Source organism: Sapajus apella, unplaced genomic scaffold, assembly GCF_009761245.1.
Source record: "Sapajus apella isolate SASKATOON/1434 unplaced genomic scaffold, GSC_monkey_1.0 scaffold45, whole genome shotgun sequence".
Classification (NCBI taxonomy): domain Eukaryota; kingdom Metazoa; phylum Chordata; class Mammalia; order Primates; family Cebidae; genus Sapajus; species Sapajus apella.
The window spans coordinates 744,675-762,502 of record NW_022436985.1 but is presented as its reverse complement, the minus strand read 5'-3'; the positions used below and the strand labels follow the sequence as shown (position 1 = coordinate 762,502).

At 35.3% G+C, this 17,828-nt stretch overlaps 1 long non-coding RNA gene across 2 annotated transcripts in view; it reads left to right on the top strand.

Moving 5' to 3' along the window:
• Nucleotides 1-10,558: 10,558 nt before the first annotated feature.
• LOC116524389 overlaps nucleotides 10,559-17,828 on the top strand; it is a 61,051-nt gene continuing 53,781 nt past the window's right edge. The window contains exon 1 of one of the 2 annotated variants that reach the window (XR_004257311.1): nucleotides 10,559-11,072. This is a non-coding gene — a long non-coding RNA (uncharacterized LOC116524389). The remainder of the gene's footprint in view (nucleotides 11,073-17,828) is intronic. The other variant, XR_004257310.1, reaches the window with a different exon arrangement.

Genomic DNA, 17,828 nt, shown 5'->3' with positions numbered 1-17,828 from the left:
ACCTCTAGAAGATAAAGTAAATTTGCCCTTTCTCCGAGATCTTTTTGTTGTATTTGAGCCCTCAACAGATAGAATGATGCCTACCATGTTATTAATGGTGATCTTCATTTTGTCTACTTATTTAAAACCCAACTTCTTCTGAAAACACTCTCACAGACTCATCCAGAAATCATGTTTTACTAGCTATCTGGGCATTCTTTAACATAGTCAAGTTGGCACATAAAATTAACTCTCACACTTGAAAATATGAATCAACAATGAAAGCAGTTACATATGTAGTCTCTATAATAAACAAATTTTTAAAAATGGAAAGCATATACACAAAGTTTTCTTCTATTATTAGCTAAAAATTTTCTATTAGAAAAAAATAAAAATTTTCTAATATTAGCAAAAACTAATCCTAAGCATATAAAATTAAGTGATATAATTCATTGTACATGTACATAATAAACTATAACACAGTCTGCCAATAATTTGGTATATTGATTTAATTACATAAAGACTTCATACTATGTTGTTACATTTTTAAAAAGATTTAAAGTGATCCTTATAAAATGACACAATTTTTAAAGAAGTTTTAAAACATATACTTTATTTAAAGTTTGGAGAATATATGTAAAGAATTTTATCAGTTGTTATTTCTAGATAGCGAAATTTTAGTTGGTTTATCATTTCATTACTTCCTTTAATTATTCAATAATAAATGTGTTTATTTATTTACTTTTTGAACACTATGTAAGTACTCCAAATTGAAGAGAAGTATGTACTTCCTAATTATAATAGTGACACACTTTACCATTTAAAGTGGTACATATTAATGCCTGTTTACCTGGATTATACACTCCCTTGACAATAACAGGTAAATTGACAGGTAAATTATATCTTAATTACTTATTTCTTAATCTTATATTCTATTCTCCTAATTGTTGGTAAGGTGAGCTACTGCAAAGATGGAGAAAAATGTTTTCAAATCTGAGGTCCTCTCCTAGGTCTACCTTTCCATTTGAGAAAAATTACTCTGAATATTCCTTGTTTTTTTGAAAATTGTTGCAAAACCACATCATCCTGCTGCAAAAAGTAACATTTATCTTGCTGCTTATTTTGCTAAGTTTTCCTATCTCTCTTTTTTTTTTTTTTTTGCTGAAGAAGCACAGCAATCAATGCTAGGTCACTCTTCTATTTATTGATCCAAGAAATGGTTATGTAATATCAACTGTGTTCTAAACATACATCTGGAATTGAAGCCTAAATGTAAATATGACTAAATATGTCGATTGCTATCCAAAAGTAAGTGTTATTAATGACTGAAAGAACCTGATAATGAAAGAAATGCTAATTGCATTACTTTTCTCCTCAATCATTATAGGAGAATAACATGCAATAAACAACTGAAAAATGATAATACAATTCTAATCAAAGGACTGTATAGCTGTGAACTCATGTAAGGGTTTTTTTTGTTTTATTTTGTCCTTTACTTTCAACTGATAAACTTTGGGCTACTAGGTTTTATTTTAATATTATTTTAAAAGGTTACAATAATAGCATTCTCATTACTCATATACAGTAGAGAGAAGTAGGAAAACTAAGACGGAACTATCCTAATACAGTCATGTGCCTCACAAAGATGTTTTGGTCAATGACAAACCATAAATATGAGGGTGGTCCCATAAAATCATAATGTACCTAAAAAATTCTTATCACATGGAGCCATCATAGCTGTCATAATATTGTAGCTCAATTACTTATTTTTAAATAAATCTAAAGTGTCCTAAGTGTACAGTTTTTATATAATGTCCTAGCCTTTACTTTCACTAACTACTCACTCACTGACTCACCCTAAACAAGTTTCACTCCTGCAAGATCCATTCATGGTAAGTACCCAATAAAGGGGTAGCCTTTTTGACCTTTTATGCTGTATTTTTACTGTGCCTTTTCTATGTTTAAATATGTTTAGGAACACAAATACTTGCTGTAGGCAATCGTACAGTATTCAGTACAGTAACATGCTATCCAGGCTTGTAGCCCAGGAGCAATAGGCTATACCACATAGTTGAGGAGTATAGTAGGCTACATCATCTAGGTTTGTGTTAGTACACTCACACAAACATCAAATCACCCAACAACACATTTCTCAGAGCATATTCCAGTCATTAAGCAATACATGACTGCACTTACTTGTTGAATTCTAGATAAAATACTTTACATATATCAGAATTTATTTCAAAAGATGTTATGTGTAACTTTAATATAGGTTGAGTATCCCTAATCTAAAAATGTGAAATCTGAAATGCCCTCAAATCCAAAATTTTATGAGCTCTAACAAGAAGCTCAAAGAAAATGCTCATTGGAGCATTTCAGATTTGGGGTCTTCAGAACAGAGATGCTCAACTGGTAATGCAAATATTCCAAACTCTGAAAAAATACAAAATCTGAAAAACTCTGGTCCTAAGCATTTCAGATAAGGTACACTCAACATGTAATACAAGAGAATACCATCCTATTTAATCATGAATGTCTGAGCTACAATGTGTGAATTCAGGAACATTGTGAATTTTCTTAATTTGTTGCTTTCTTTATAAAATGCAGATTATGAAGAGAAATAAATAACCCACAAGAGCCTCAATTCAAGTTCATTGAATTAATTCACTAAATTTCGACAAATGTTTATTGAACACCCACTGAGTGTCAAATCTTGGCACTGGAGTAATTGATTCATGATGGCCTGGATGGTTATCAATTAACAGTACTTGCAATGTTTTCATTGCTATATGTGTGATTGGGCAGAGTTCTGAGATAACTGACATATTAAATGTTATTAATTCTTAGAGGAATGATACAGAAAGTTAAATATTATTTCTCTGTACTCATGACTATCACTTCTTCTGTAATAACCTATTGGTTAGAAAATTGTGCATTAAAACCAAATGAAAAATTCATAGCTGATAACAAATGAAAACAGAAATCAAGTTTGCAAATTGAGACTTTACAAAAATCCTGACAAATCAACATCTGTTCCCAGAAAGTTACTCAGACATGCTAAAAAAATAAAGAAAAATGAAGTTATATATAAAATCATAAGGCTAAATGAGATTCAGGATGACTGTCTTTTTTTTTGTTGTTGTTGTCTTCTCAGGAAAAGAAAGTATCAAATTCTTTACCCCCAAAAATGGCTATTTTTTTTTCAAACAGAGACAAGGTCTCACCATGTTGCCCGGGCTGGTCCTGAACTTCTCTGCTCAAATAATCTTCCTGCCTCTGCCTCCTAAAGTGCAGGGATGAGCCACCATGCCTGACCAAATATGACTATTTTATTCATGTAAATCTCCAAAAGAAATTTTAAAAATTGTGACAGGAGATTAATTTGTTCACAATAGTAGTATTTATTAAATTCCACAGAAATCCACTTAATATCACTTTATACAGACAAAACTTCTTGAGCTTACCATTTAGCTGACAATTTTCATTTTTAAATACTGATTTTTCTTTTAACTTCTCAGATTATTCTAAAATATTCCACAACATCAGACCTCTTTTTAGTATTCTCTTAAATCTACTGTTAAAATTCTCTCGTAGTTATTTTAATGTGTACAAATCTAAAAGTCTGTAATTTAACTAGAGTATAATCTTAGTGGATAAACTCTTATGGTAGATAAAGCACAAAAGACAAAAATTCAAGATTTGTATTTTATATCCAGTTTTTCTTGCCACCAGTGGTTTATCTGAACTCTAGTCATTGGTGAAGAAAATTACTTACATGGGATGCTAGATGGGTCAGACTTGGGACAAGAAATTGCACTTCTGTTAAGTGCGGTATCCACGGGTGGTAAAATACTAGAAAAGGAACCTCAATAGGGAGTTTTCAGAGTCGGCTCTGAGTAGTTCTGCTTGCTTATTTGCTTTCTGCATGGCAATGTGTCTTAGAAAACAGGTCTCCTCTCAGGGATGGGCATGTGGCTGATGCAAATCCACACCACCAAAAGTTGTTTGCGTCTGTGTGTTTGGCCATGAGGAACTTCTTATGATACATTGTCCTCCAGTACTCAAACCAAACCCGGGTAACTCAAAATCCCTCTTCCTTCCCACCGAACACTCACTTCCAAAGTCCCAGAGAAGGGAATTTGACTGTCACAACAAGGCCGAGTTTGGATGCACTTCCAGGAGTGACCACACGAAAAAATTACATTTACTCCAGAAGAAAGGGTTTGTGCTTTTTAGGGTCACAATTCATAATTAAATATTGGGCCTCTGTATTAGTCCATTTTCACACTGCTGAGACATACCTGAGACTAGGAAGAAAAAGGGGTTTAATTGAATTGCAGGGACCCTGGGCTCCACCCACAAAACCATTTTTTCCTGGGCCTCTGCCTGTGATGGGAGGGGCTGCTGTGAAGACCACTGACATGCCCTGGAGACATTTTCCCCATTGTCTTGGGGACTAACATTTGGCTTCTTATTATTTATGCAAATTTCTGCAGTTGACTTGAATTTCTCCTCAGAAAATTGGCTTTCTTTCCTATCGCATTGTTAGGCTGCAAATTTTCCAAGCTTTTATGTTCTGTTTCCCTGTTAAAACTGAATGTTTCACAGCACCCAAGTCACATTGTGAATTCTTTGCTGCTTAGAAATTTCTCCTGCCAGGTACCCTAAATCATCTCTCTCAAGTTCAAAGTTCCACAAATCTCTAGGGAAGGGGCAAAACACCACCAGTCTCTTTGCTAAAGCCAAACAAGTCACCTTTGCTCCAGTTCCCAACAAGCTCATCTCCACTTGAAACCGCCTCAGCCTGGACCTTATTGTTCATATCACTATCAGCATTTTTGTCAAAGCCATTCAACGAGTCTCTAGAAAGTTCCAAACCTACATTTATTATCACATAAACATTTTCCTGTCTTGTTCTGAGCCCTCCAAATTGTTCCAACCTCTGCCTGTTGCCCAGTTCCACAGTTGCTCCCACATTTTCAGTTATCTTTTCAGCAATGTCCTACTCTACTGGTACCGATTTATTGTATTAGTCTGTTTTCACACTGCCGATAAAGACATGGCCAAGACTTGGGGGAAAAAAAGAGGTTTAATCAGACTTACAGTTCCACAGGATGGGGGGAGCCTCAGAACCATGGCAGGAGGTGAAAGGCACGTCTTACATTGTGGTAGCAAATGAGAAAGAAGCAAAAGCGGAAACACCTGAGAAACCCATCAGACCAAGTGGGACTTATTCACTACCACGAGAACAGTATAGGGGAAATCGCCACATGATTCAAATTATCTCCTACCACGTTCCTCCCACAACATGTGGAAATTATAGGAGTACAATTCAAGATGAGATTCAGGTGGGAACACAGAGCCAAACCATATCAGCCTCCCTGCATACATTTTCAGATAATGATTAGGGATATATGTGATAGAGACTAGATTTATTATCACATAAACGTTTCTGCCTCTTTGCCAACCTTCCTCCACTCTTTTTTCCCAGGAAAAGATATAAGCTCTTGAATACACATGACAATCATATGTATTGTGAACTATGATAGTAATATGTGTTAAGGACATTTTTACTAGGTTATTAAAAAATGTGTACTGTCTTTTTGTATATGTCAGAGAATAAAGAGAAATGGATATGCCTGTGTGTGTATACACACACATATATATATATCTATGTAAAACTCCAAATTAAATATCAATATATGTCACAATTAGATTCCAAATGATATTTTAGCTCTGTCAGCCTAAAAGTAATAAAAAGCATGCTCATATTACAATTCCATCCCATCCCCAAAATAAACTAAAAGACACAAAGAATTCAAGAAGCACAAAGACAGCACACAAAAGTCAAATAGGGTAGTATAATCCATCCATGGACTTCTTGTCACTCTCTACACTCACTCTTTAGGTGATCCAATTCAGTTCGGTGGATTAAATATCATCTATAAGTTCATGTCTTTCAGCCTTCCATATCTAGTCTAGATCATTCCCTTGAATTCCAGACATATCTAACCAGCTGTTTATTCTCTTCACTCTGATATTTAGTAGACATCTCACAGCTTTCATGCCCCAAACTCGGCTCCTGAGAGAGTTTCCCATAGATCTGTTCCTCTCACAGTTCATTCATTCTATTGTTCATTCCAGTTCAAAATCCTGGAAGTCATCTTTTTTTCTTTTTTGTTTCTTTCAATATTCATATCTCATCTCTTACTAAATCCTGTTGGCTTTACTCTCAAAATATGTCCAGAATCTGACCTCTTGTCCCCACCTCCATTGTCAACACCCATCTCTTGCCTGAAACGTGGTCTTCCAGTTTCTGTCCTTACCCTTTCCTTATTCTCTTCCCCAAAGACACCAGAGTGATCGTGTTCAAACCTAAATCAAATACCTCACCACTGTTGAAAACTCTGCACTGATTTCCTACTGGTGTACCACCTTTTTTTCACTCAGAGTAAAAGCCAAAGCCCTCACAAGGCCCCCAAGTTTCTTTGTGATTTCCCTCTCCCGTTACCTCTAGGGCTTCATCTCCGATTCACCTCATGCTAGCTCACTCTGCTCTAATGCATCGCTCTCACTGCAGCTACTGAAGCTGCATGCTCTAACTTGAGGGCATTTATACTGTGCCTGGGGTTCTTTCTCCTCAAGGCCACCTGGTTCCTGCTACTCTTCCTTTTGATCTCCCCTTAAATGTCCCCTTCTGAACAAGACCTTCCCTGGCCACCCTAGCTAAAACTGCAATCCCCACTTCATACTGAAATTTCCTAATCCCCCTCTCTGTTTTAATTTCCTGTCTAGCACTTATTTAGTTATTTTAGTATTCAGCACCCGACTCCCACCGGTATACGCTTCATGAGGGCAGGTATTTTTGTCTGTTTTGTTCTAATAGAGATGGCATGCACATAGTGCCTACCTAATATAGGTAGCCTGCACATAATTGATACAAAACAAATATCCGTTAATGAATGCATGACCCATGGAATGATAATAGTAACATGGAAAGATATCTGAGCCAAAAAGGAAATAAAGAAAAAAAATACTTGTTTAAGAACATCTGGGGAGTATAACTACAATTTGCCCATCAAATGGATTAATGGATAGTGAAAATAAACCACTTTGGCCAATTCTTGTTGTTTCACTTTCTCTACCTACCAGTCTCATTGTGAAAATATCTTCAGAGACCTCCTTGTTTTGTATTGGTGAGTTTCTGGAAATCTTGTCACAAGCAAACTGCTTTCACAGCCCCTTGCTCCCAGCTAATACACAAATTAGAATTTAATAGTATCTGAACACAGAGGCTACATTTTTCAATGCCCAGATTTATGTAATAGATATTTAAATTCCTGAAGAGAATAAATACAATCATTGGGGCCATTTACATTTGTAGCTACTTTAACTGAACTGGAAATATGTTTGGAAAAGAGATTGTATATTTAGTGTTGATGTATCTGCCTGTTTCAGTGATTGGCTAAGGATGGGGACAAATAATTAGAAAACGAGACAGTAAGTGTTACATTTAGTTTTTATTTCAACAAGATCACCGGATAGAATTTTTTGACCGTGTTTTATAAAAATCATTTGTTAGATGCAGTAAGTTCAAGTAAACATAAATATCACCTTCCACTTCTATCTCTGAGGCCCAAGTGACAATGATCAGAAGTGCCATATTCAGAATATAATTCACAGATAATTATGTTCCATATTTGTAAGGAATCTAGTACATAAATCCTTAAATGGAGCAGTTTAACCAACTTTAAAAGAATGAACAGCTGAATTGAATTGTAATGATATAATGTATAATCATAAAAATTGAAAGAGTATAGTCACCTTGTAAATTTTCTCCATTTCATATTTATGCTCTCTCCTCTATTTATTGTGTCATATATCAAATGATTCTGCCTCCTCAGAAACCCATTTTTATAAAACTAGCACCGTGTTACAGCTATGGTAAATGTGGAGTAGGAAGTTAAGGATACATGACCTCGTATATGTTCCAGATGGCCTTATATGATTTCTTTAATCTTTCTAAAATGCAAAGAAGCCCTATGGGGATCACTGAAATGGTGACATTTAAATATTAACTAACCCAAGATTTTCTTGGGTGCAGAAGTCTGGACAAATATGCACATTTAGAAAGCAGTGGAGTCCTAGTTATTTCATAGGCCTTCTGGTAGGAGTCATGGCTAATCTGATGAGTCACCAAACAAAATAAATCACGTTGTACCTTGAACCAATCCCTCATCCTGAGTGTCAAATTAAGGTGGCTGATATCTCCATGGATCTTAGAAATAGCCATGATTACTGTTGATAAAACTAGATTATTTAAATTGCCACTGAATTGCCCCTGACAATTACTTCGTCGTGATCAGGGGAAATGCTGACTGCATTTCATAAGGTGATGTCTAAGCTATTGCACAATGTGACACATGAAGCATTTTACATTACCTTGTTAAAAAGACATTCATTTCATAAGGTTCTTATTTATACTTTTTAAGATATTCCTCTGTTTGGTGCTAATAACTACCTTGTCTTCTTGGAGTACCACCACAGAATGTTCATATTTACCCCTGTAGCACATATTTTTAGCCTTCCTGAATCTCATCCATGCATATTATTTTATTAGAGAAATAAACATTATCATTAGCTTATTTCACAGAAACATTCAATGCTGTCCTTCCTTCTTATCTATCATAAGAATGCAGATATGTCAAATATTTATAATTTATAAAGCAGTTGCATGTACATGGCAGTCATAGGACAGAAAATAAAGCCAAAGCAAATCTTTTCATGACACCAGTTTTACACAAAAGTGAATATAGAACAAAATTTTATTGAAGGAAGTGCAATGTATTAAGGAATAGAATTTTTAAAGCTATATGCATTTTCATACAAAAATTAATAAACTAAATAAGTTTTGTGTTTGTGTGGCTGACTCAGATTTAGCCACAGACTCTTTGTATTCTATTTCTACACCCACAGGACCTCAAAATATCCTTAGGTAGAAACTGAGACACACTGGATAGATTATGTTATTTTTATTCTTCTAAATGGTCTTAACAACTGTGTATGGCAGTCAGGGCAGAAATTTAGCAATCTCATTTTTACAGGGGAGGCAGCTGAGGTTAAAAAGAATTAAATTATTACCATAAAATAATCAATGGTTAAGTGCCAGAACTAGTCCCACATCTGTTAGCAAGTCTAAATCTCCTTTCTAATTTCATGTTTGTTTTAATAATAGTTGTGAAGGACAAAAAATCAGAAAGGAAAAAGTAGTTAAGGCATAGACAAGAATAGACTTAAATCACCAAATCAGGAATTAATGTTCTTCCTCAATTCTAATACATATATTTTCTGATTTATATACATTCATTTTAATAAATTTTATCACTAGGGCACTTCTAATATGCCTCAAATGCCAAAGTATGTGGCATGAATCACTCACAGGTACTATCTCTCTCTCTCTCTCTCTCTCTCTACCTACCTACCTATTTAGTTATCTATGTGGCTACTGTGAGTGAAGTACAAGAATCAAGAGCTAAAGAAAATATTCTGTTATCACAATAATGACTATAATATAATTATTCTCTGCAAGACAGCAGTGGCCTGGTGTGATCTGTATTGGATGCTGCAATATGAAAGTAATGCAGTATATTAGCCAAAGTATCTCAGCAGCATATGCAGCTGTTAATTGACAAAAATAAATTCAGCTGGTACATGAACTCATACCATGAGCCATGTTTTGTATTTCAACAATTTATGTGAAACTGAATGCAGCCCACATGGCATAACAAAACAGTGGTTGTTACAAAAATTGCACTCCCCATTTGCCACTTTATTTGTATACTTAATACTTGAAAGGTTTCATGCTTCATGCAGACAAACTCCTTACTTAAAGAGGAGTCAATAAATAAACCCCTCAAAATTGTTGAGATGTTCAGTTATTTTGTATGTCTACTAAACAGTCAATCCAGTTCAACCCAAATTGAGAGAATTATTTTAAATTTGAGTTTAAATTTGGTATTTCTTAAAATAAAAATTTGTAAAATTGAAATGTTCAAAAACTAGTGTTAATGGATTAGGGATGACTTAAAATGAAACGTATAGTCAGTAAAATCTCTTCATGGAGCATATAGTTCATGTTAGGCAGACTGGGTTATGCTACAGATACTGATTAAAACAGAATTTTTTTCCCCCAGTATACTAATTTTGGCTCTTGCCTGAGAATCAGGAAGACGGTTTCTATAAAAACAAAAAAGTATAAATAACTTTTTTATTTTCTCAATTTTTGTCTCACTTTACTAAATAGGTTAACATGTATTCTATCATTTACCTCTCACAGAAAAACTAGTAGATAGGCATTTTTGTCTGCATTTTCCATAAGAGTAAGTTACAGCAGCTGAACAACTAGCCCAAAACCACACATTAGAATTGGTATATGATCCCAGGTCTATGTGAATATTCCAATATCAGTGCTCTTAACCAATGTTTTCTATATTTGTCTCTCAATGAGTACAGGAAACTTTAATAAAGCAATAAAAGTCTGGTTTTTTACTTTCTAAGCATAGACAATCATGAAATTTGACTAGCAGACAAACTAAGGTGACTCTGGCCTCACAGTAGAATTCCCACCTGCTGATATTCACACCCTTGCATAATCCCTCCCCTTGACTGTAGGTGACACCTGTGTGATTTGTGTCTAATAGCATACAAAAGTGATAGGATGCCACTCCTATGATAATATCATATTATATAAATCTTGCTAATTGACTGCTTTAGAGCTTCTCCTTGCTGGTTCAATGAAGTTAGCAACTATGTTGAAAAAGTCCACATGGCAAAAAACTTCTGTTGACCCATAACACCTGAGGGCAGCCTCCAGCTGAAAACTGACAGGCAGAAAAAAGTCAGGATCTTCAGTTCACAGTTACAATGAAATGAATTCTGCAACAACCACACTGAGCTTGAAATCAGACGCTATCCCAGCTAAGCCTCCAGATGAAAATGCAGCTCCATTGAAACCCTGGTGGTACCCCAATGAAAATGAGTTGAGAACCCAGCCAAGTTGTGACTGGAGACTCCTGGCTTACGGACACTAGGAGGTAAGAAATGTGTGTTGTTTTAACGACTAAGTTTATAGAAACTTTTTATGGACTACAATAAAACTAATATTCTGGATGTGAAACCGGATTGGCAGCAATATTTCAGAAAGTAAAAAGGACAGCTTTATTTCACTTCACCTGAATCTGAATCATATCTGTGTGAATTCTCCTCTCTTGAAATGTATACCCTAGACCTCTGAAATTACCTTAACTGTCTTGACCTTGAGACTTGGAGCAAATACCAAAATGAATAGTGTTCAGAGTGTCATCTTGTAAAGTGTGCAGATAGAAGTTTTTCTTTTTTTTCAAGTTAAAGTATTTTTACTCTGCAAGTGAGAAATCATCTCCTGAGTCATTATTATTCAACATCAAATATGCAATATTTGAATTGAGATTTTGCTAACTCGCCAGGAAAAAACATAACAATATTCTTTTATTTTTCTTGTTTTCCCTTGATTTTCCTGGGTGCCCTTTATAAAAAGTCAAGATATACTCAGGGAAAAGGTACTGAATTTCAGAGGCTTTGGGGTCATGTTGCTTAATTTCAGTAACTATTAAATGTCAGAGAGCCATCGGAAAGGAAGATGAACATGTTTGGTAACGGTATTCTTTTGGTTGCTGTTACCTTTTGAATAATGTTTGGGAGAAATTTAGCCAGATGCATTGAAAAGCACTACAGTGTTTCCAGATATTGTTTGCATAGTATCTATCACCGCCATAACAAATACCACAAACTTAGTACCTTATAACAGCACAAAATTATTCCCCAGTTCTGTAGATTAAAAATCAGTAGGATTGGCTGGTTTCTTTGCTGTGGGTCCCACAAGGCCAAAATCAAAGTGTTATCAGGGCTTTGTTTGTTCTGGAGGTTCTTGGGAAGAATACATTTCCCCACTTACTTAAAATCCAATCTGCTGACAGAGTTCAGTTCCCTGGAATTGTGCTACTGAGGCTCCCTCCTGTTACTTTGCTGGCCACTTTGCTGGTACTCCCATTACTTTGCTGGTTACTTTGGATGAAGGTCATTCTATTTCTAAAGGCTGACTACATTCCTTGGCTCATTGCCGTCTTCCTCCATCTTCAAAGCAAGAAACAGTGGCTCAAACTCTTCTCACATGTCAAATTTCTCTGCCTCACGTATCCCCTGCCCTTTCTCTTTTGCTGTATCTCTGACTGTAGGAAGATAAATTTCTCTGTTTTTAAGGGTTCATATTAGATTGAGTATACCTAGATAATCCAGGATAACCTCCCATTCTCAAGTACTATAACCTTAATTATATCTGCAAAATCCCTTTTGCCATATAACCATAATACATTCACAGGTTCTAGGAATCAAGAAGTACGTATTTTAGGAAGTCAGCATTCTGTCTACCACATTACTCTTTAAATAAAGTTATAATTTAACAACAAACAGTTGTATAGAGCCATAAACATTTATAAGTTGGGGCAATAGGGTCTCAAATAAATTTGGTTGTATAATGTGTGTAATTTTGGTTTAGAATTAATTGGATCAGCCTGGAATGGGACACACAATCTTGTTTACACTATGTAAAACGTACAAAGCAGAAAAGCATATAATTTATCATAGCACTTTATCTCTTTCCTATACAAAGACCCATCTGAAAGTTTCTCTGTAGTTACAGAAATTCATGAAACTTTAACTTTATGCTTTTAATAACTAGTTGTTGGACAATGACACATTCTTCTATTTTTCTCTCTTTACCCTGAATGTTTGGCTCACTGACATTTGAAAAATCATAATAAAATTACTTAATACAAAATTTAAAATTCTAAACATTTTAACTGCACCATTCAGAGGTATAAAATACATGCACAACGTTGTGTGCCATCAACACTATCTATTTTTTGTGATCGCAAATAGAAACTATACTCACTGAGCAAAAATTTCCATTTCCCCTCCCCCACCCTGCCCTTGGTAACTTCTATTCTTTCTGTCCCTAAAAATTTTCCTATTCTAGATACCTCATATAAGTAGAAATATGTAATCGTTTTCCTTTATGTTTGAAATATTTCAGTTAGCATAGTGTTTCAACGTCCATCCATGTTGTAGAATGTATCAAAACCTCATTCTTTTTTATTGTTGAATAACATTCCATTATGTGTATATCACATTTTGTTTATTCATCCACCTGTAGATGGACACTGGGATTGCCTCCACCTTTGGCTATTGTGAATAATGCTGTTATAAACATGGGTACACAAATAATTCTTTGAGACTCTGCTTTCAAATCTTTCAGGTATATACTCAAGAGTGGAATTGCTGAGTCATGTAGCAAATTATATTTTTAGAATTTTGAGGAACTGTTTTCCATGGTGGTTACATTATTCAACATTCTTACCAACAATATAGAAGGCTTCCCATTTCTTCATATTCTTCCCAATACTTAAATACTTATTTTCTGCCGAGTTTTTTTGTTTTCTATTTTTTTTTTTAATAGTAGGTATCCTACTGGATGTGAAGTGGTATCTCATCTCATTGTAGTTTTGATTTGCATTTCCCTAATGATTAGGATCATTAGTGCTGTGGTCTGAATGTCTGTGTCCTCCCAGGCCCCAAATTCATATGTTGAAACTTAATCACCAACGTAGCATTATCGAGAGGTGGGCGTTTGGGAGGTGATTAGGTCATGAGGGATCTACTCTCCTGAATGGGATTAGTGCTCTTATAACAGAGGACTGGGGAAGCTTGTTCGCCCCTTCTGTCATATGAAGACACATAGAAGACATCATCTATGAAGCAGACAGCCATCATTAGATGCTGAATATGGTGGTGTGTTGATCTTTGACTTTTTAGCTTCCAGAACTGTCTGCAATAATTTTCAGTTGTTTATAAATTACCCACTCTAAGGTATTTTGTTATAGCAGTCTGAATGGACTGAGACAATTAATGATTTTGAATACCTTTTAAATTGTTTGTTGGTCATTTGTATGTCTTTTTTAAAGAAATGTCTATTCACATCCTTTCCCCATTTTTAATTGGGTTGGTTTGTTTTGTTTTGGAATTGTATGAGTTATTTAGTCTCAATATTAAACCAATATTAGATATATGATTTGAAAAATTTTTCTATCATTCTATGCATTGTCTTTTTACTCTCTTGACAATAATCTAGGATGCACCAAAGTTTTAAATTTTGAAGAAATTCAATTAATCTATTTTTATTTTTGTTGTTGCCTGTGCTTTTGGTATCATATCTGAAAACTCATTACCAAATCCAAGGTCATGAAGATGATCCCTCTATGTTTTTGTCTAAGAAGTTCATGATTTTAGATATTAAATTCAGGTCTTTGATAAATTTTGAGTTTTCGTTGATTCTGAGGCTTATAGTTTATGCATTCATTTTTCAAGTTTGGATTCGAACAGAAAATGTACTGTTCATATTACTATTATTTTAATGATTTGATAGCAGAAAAGGATTCTTCTTCTTTTTTAAAAAAATGGAAGTCTAAGAAATAAATAGGATGTGATTACTTGATATTGTGTTTTATCTATTTTAATACAGGTAGTAGAGAATGAAGGTTGTAAATATTTTATAAACTATGGCCATCTAATTTCTTCTCATGTGTTTCAAAATGCACACACAGAAATCCAAAGAGCTAAATGTTTTTCTGCTCTGTAAGAAAGTTGTTAAATTTGTATATTTACCATTGTGTAATGAAGAATTAGTCTGGCATCCCCATTTCCGGGGAGGTAACAATTTAACTCTTGGAATTTCTTGAGTGATAGATGTATCTTTGTTATCTGTGATGGACCCCTGATCACATTTTATGTGTATGCTAATGAGGTGACTCATGGTGAGCCCCCAGATTGCTTATGGTAATGAGATTGATTACTCAGGATGGAGACTGGTCATGTCAGAAAAACCACCCATGTAATTAGAGGATTTGGGCTTTGAGCCAAGTGATATCAACCCCTTTCCTCTGGGGAAGGTTTTGACATTGAGTTTATCCACATGGCCACTGTTTCAACAATCATATGTATCCATGAAATGTCAACAAAACCTCTGGACACTGTGGCTTGCATGAGCTACCTTGGTTGTCAATATTCTTTGAGCATTGTTTTACTTTGATACTGAGAGAGTAAGACATCCCTTAGGACAATGGCAACTTTGTAAATGGAACTCTTACAAACACTGTTCTACAGATCTCTTCTTTTTTCTGGTTCTCATTTGTATTCTGTTGCTATAATAAAATTGTAATGATATGAGTAGCATTTTCAGTAAGTTCTATAAGTCTTTTCTATAAATTGTTGAACCTAAGGGTGGCCATGGCAAACCCTGAGGTAGCTGGTCAGACCTGAGAGTAGCTCTAGAAACCCCAAACTTGTAGCTGATAATTGAAGTTAGGGCAGTTTTGTAGAGAACTGTGCCTGATATGGTTTGGCTGTGTTCCCACCCAAATCTCATCTTGAATTATGATTCCCACAATGCCCATGTGTCATTGGAGGAACCCAGTGGGAGGTAATTGAATCATGGAGGCAGGTCTTTCCCATGCTGTTCTGGTGATAGTGAATACGTCTCACAAGATCTGACAGTCTTAAAAATGGAACTTTCCCTGCATAAGCTCTCTCTCTATCTGCTGCTATACATGTGAGATATGACTTGTTCCTCCTTGGCTTCCAGCGTGATCATGAGTCTGAGTCCTCCCCACCCATATGGTACTGTAAGTCCATTAAACCTCTTTCTTTTATAAAGTGCCCAGTCTTGAGTATGTCTTCATCAGCATTGTAAGAACAGACTAATACAGTGCTTTTAACCTCCAGTTTGACAAATTCCAGTGCCTATTCAAATACTGTGTAATAAAGGAGATAACTAGTTATCTATATGCTAGAATTGCCCTAGTGCTCCACTTTCCCACCACAAGCAACTTAAATTCTAGCATTAGAATAATAAAATTAAAAATCATATATCTCAGGAGAAGTCTTTTAAAATTCAAATGCACCTGTGATTGGTAACATATCAAACATTTTTAATCACCCATACCTAAGGCTATTCTGTAAGATAAGTAAAAACAACCTAGGCAGGGCATGGTGTTTCACACCTGTAATCCCAGCACTTTCAGAGGCAGAGGTGGGCAGATCACTAGGTCAGGAGTTCTAGAGCAGCCTGGCCAACATACTGAAACCCCATCTCTACTAAAAATACAAAAAGTTAACTGGGCATGGTGGCAGGCACCTGTAATCGTAGCTATTTGGAATTCCTAAGGCAGGAGAATTTGTTGAACCCAGAAGGCGGAGGTTGCAGTAAGCCGAGATCGTGCCACTGCACACCAGCCCGGGTAACAGTATGAAACTCCATCTCAAAAAAAAAAAAAAGAAAGAAAGAAAGGATGGTAACCTGAGACCATTCTCGAAGTTAGGGTTTTATAAGGGGCCCTGGAGGGCATTATGTACTCTGGAAATGTAGGTGGAAGAATGAGAATGTAAAGAGAAGGGGGAAAATGCTGTAATAGTAGAGTAGGAGTGTCCCCAAAGCAAATCACCAGCTTTACCATTTTGCCACAGGCTAACTATATATTTCGAAATAAAAATCTCTAGTCTCAAAATTCCCATAAGATGAAATGCATATTTGTTTTTTGTTATGTGTGTGTGTACATGTGTGTGCGTGTGTTTGTAAAAAAGCCTTCTTGTGTCTATTCCCCTTAAAACAGATAACATGAAAATAGCATGGCAGTCTCAAGCCATAAAGCAACAGTAAAATACAATGACTTTTATTTGTTGCTATAGGTACTTGCTGAATTATAGACAAATAAACTGAATAAATGTGAAGCAGATTCATGTGGTCCACTAAAGGGACTTCTGAGTTGTGTAACTCATCATTTAAATATTCATTGATTGCAGAGAAAAGAGAACAAATCAAAAAATCATAAATAAATATTCATTGAGCAGTCCCCATATTTCACCCTTGTACTAAATTTTATAGGGTATTCAAAAGAAAAATTAGGATCATAATGTTTTCAGGAATCTTATAATTATGTTAGAATTATATATAATTATATTTATAATTTATAGTTAATTCTAATAAAGATGGTGATAAAAGATGAACAAATACAGAAACATCTTAAAATCACCAGTTCTTTCTGGATAGGCATTTCAGGAAGCTTTATGTATAAGGTTATTTCTGAGAGAGAAAAATGTAGCAATGTTACAGGAGTATCATGACAGTAAGCATATTTTGGAGAGACAGAATAAAGTATGGTATGTTTGAAGAACAGAAGTAGTAGAGGCACAGATTAAAAAAGAAAGTAGGACAGCTGTAGAAAATAGCAGGGCAGTGTATTAGTCTTTTCTCATGCTGCTAATAAAGATGTACCTGAGACTGAGACTGGGTAATTTATGAAGAAAGGAGGCTTAATGGACTCACAGTTCCATGGTGGGGAGGCCCCATAATCATGGCGGAAGACAAAGAAAGAGCAATGGGATGTCATACATGGTGGCAGGGGAACTGTCATTTATAACACCATCGGATCTCATAAGACTTATTCACTACGAGGAGAACAGTATGGGGGAAACTGCCCCCATGATTCAATTATCTCCACCTGGCCCTGCTCTTGACACATGGGGATTATTACAATTTAAGGTGAGATTTGGGTGGGGACACAGCCAAACCATATCAGGCAGTATCTAGCCATAAGTCAAGAGTTAAATCCATTGACCTTTATAAAGCTATAGAAAAATTCAATAAAGGAAGCCAAGTAAAGAGTTAACAGGAACAGTAATAACTGTTAAAAATAGAAAAA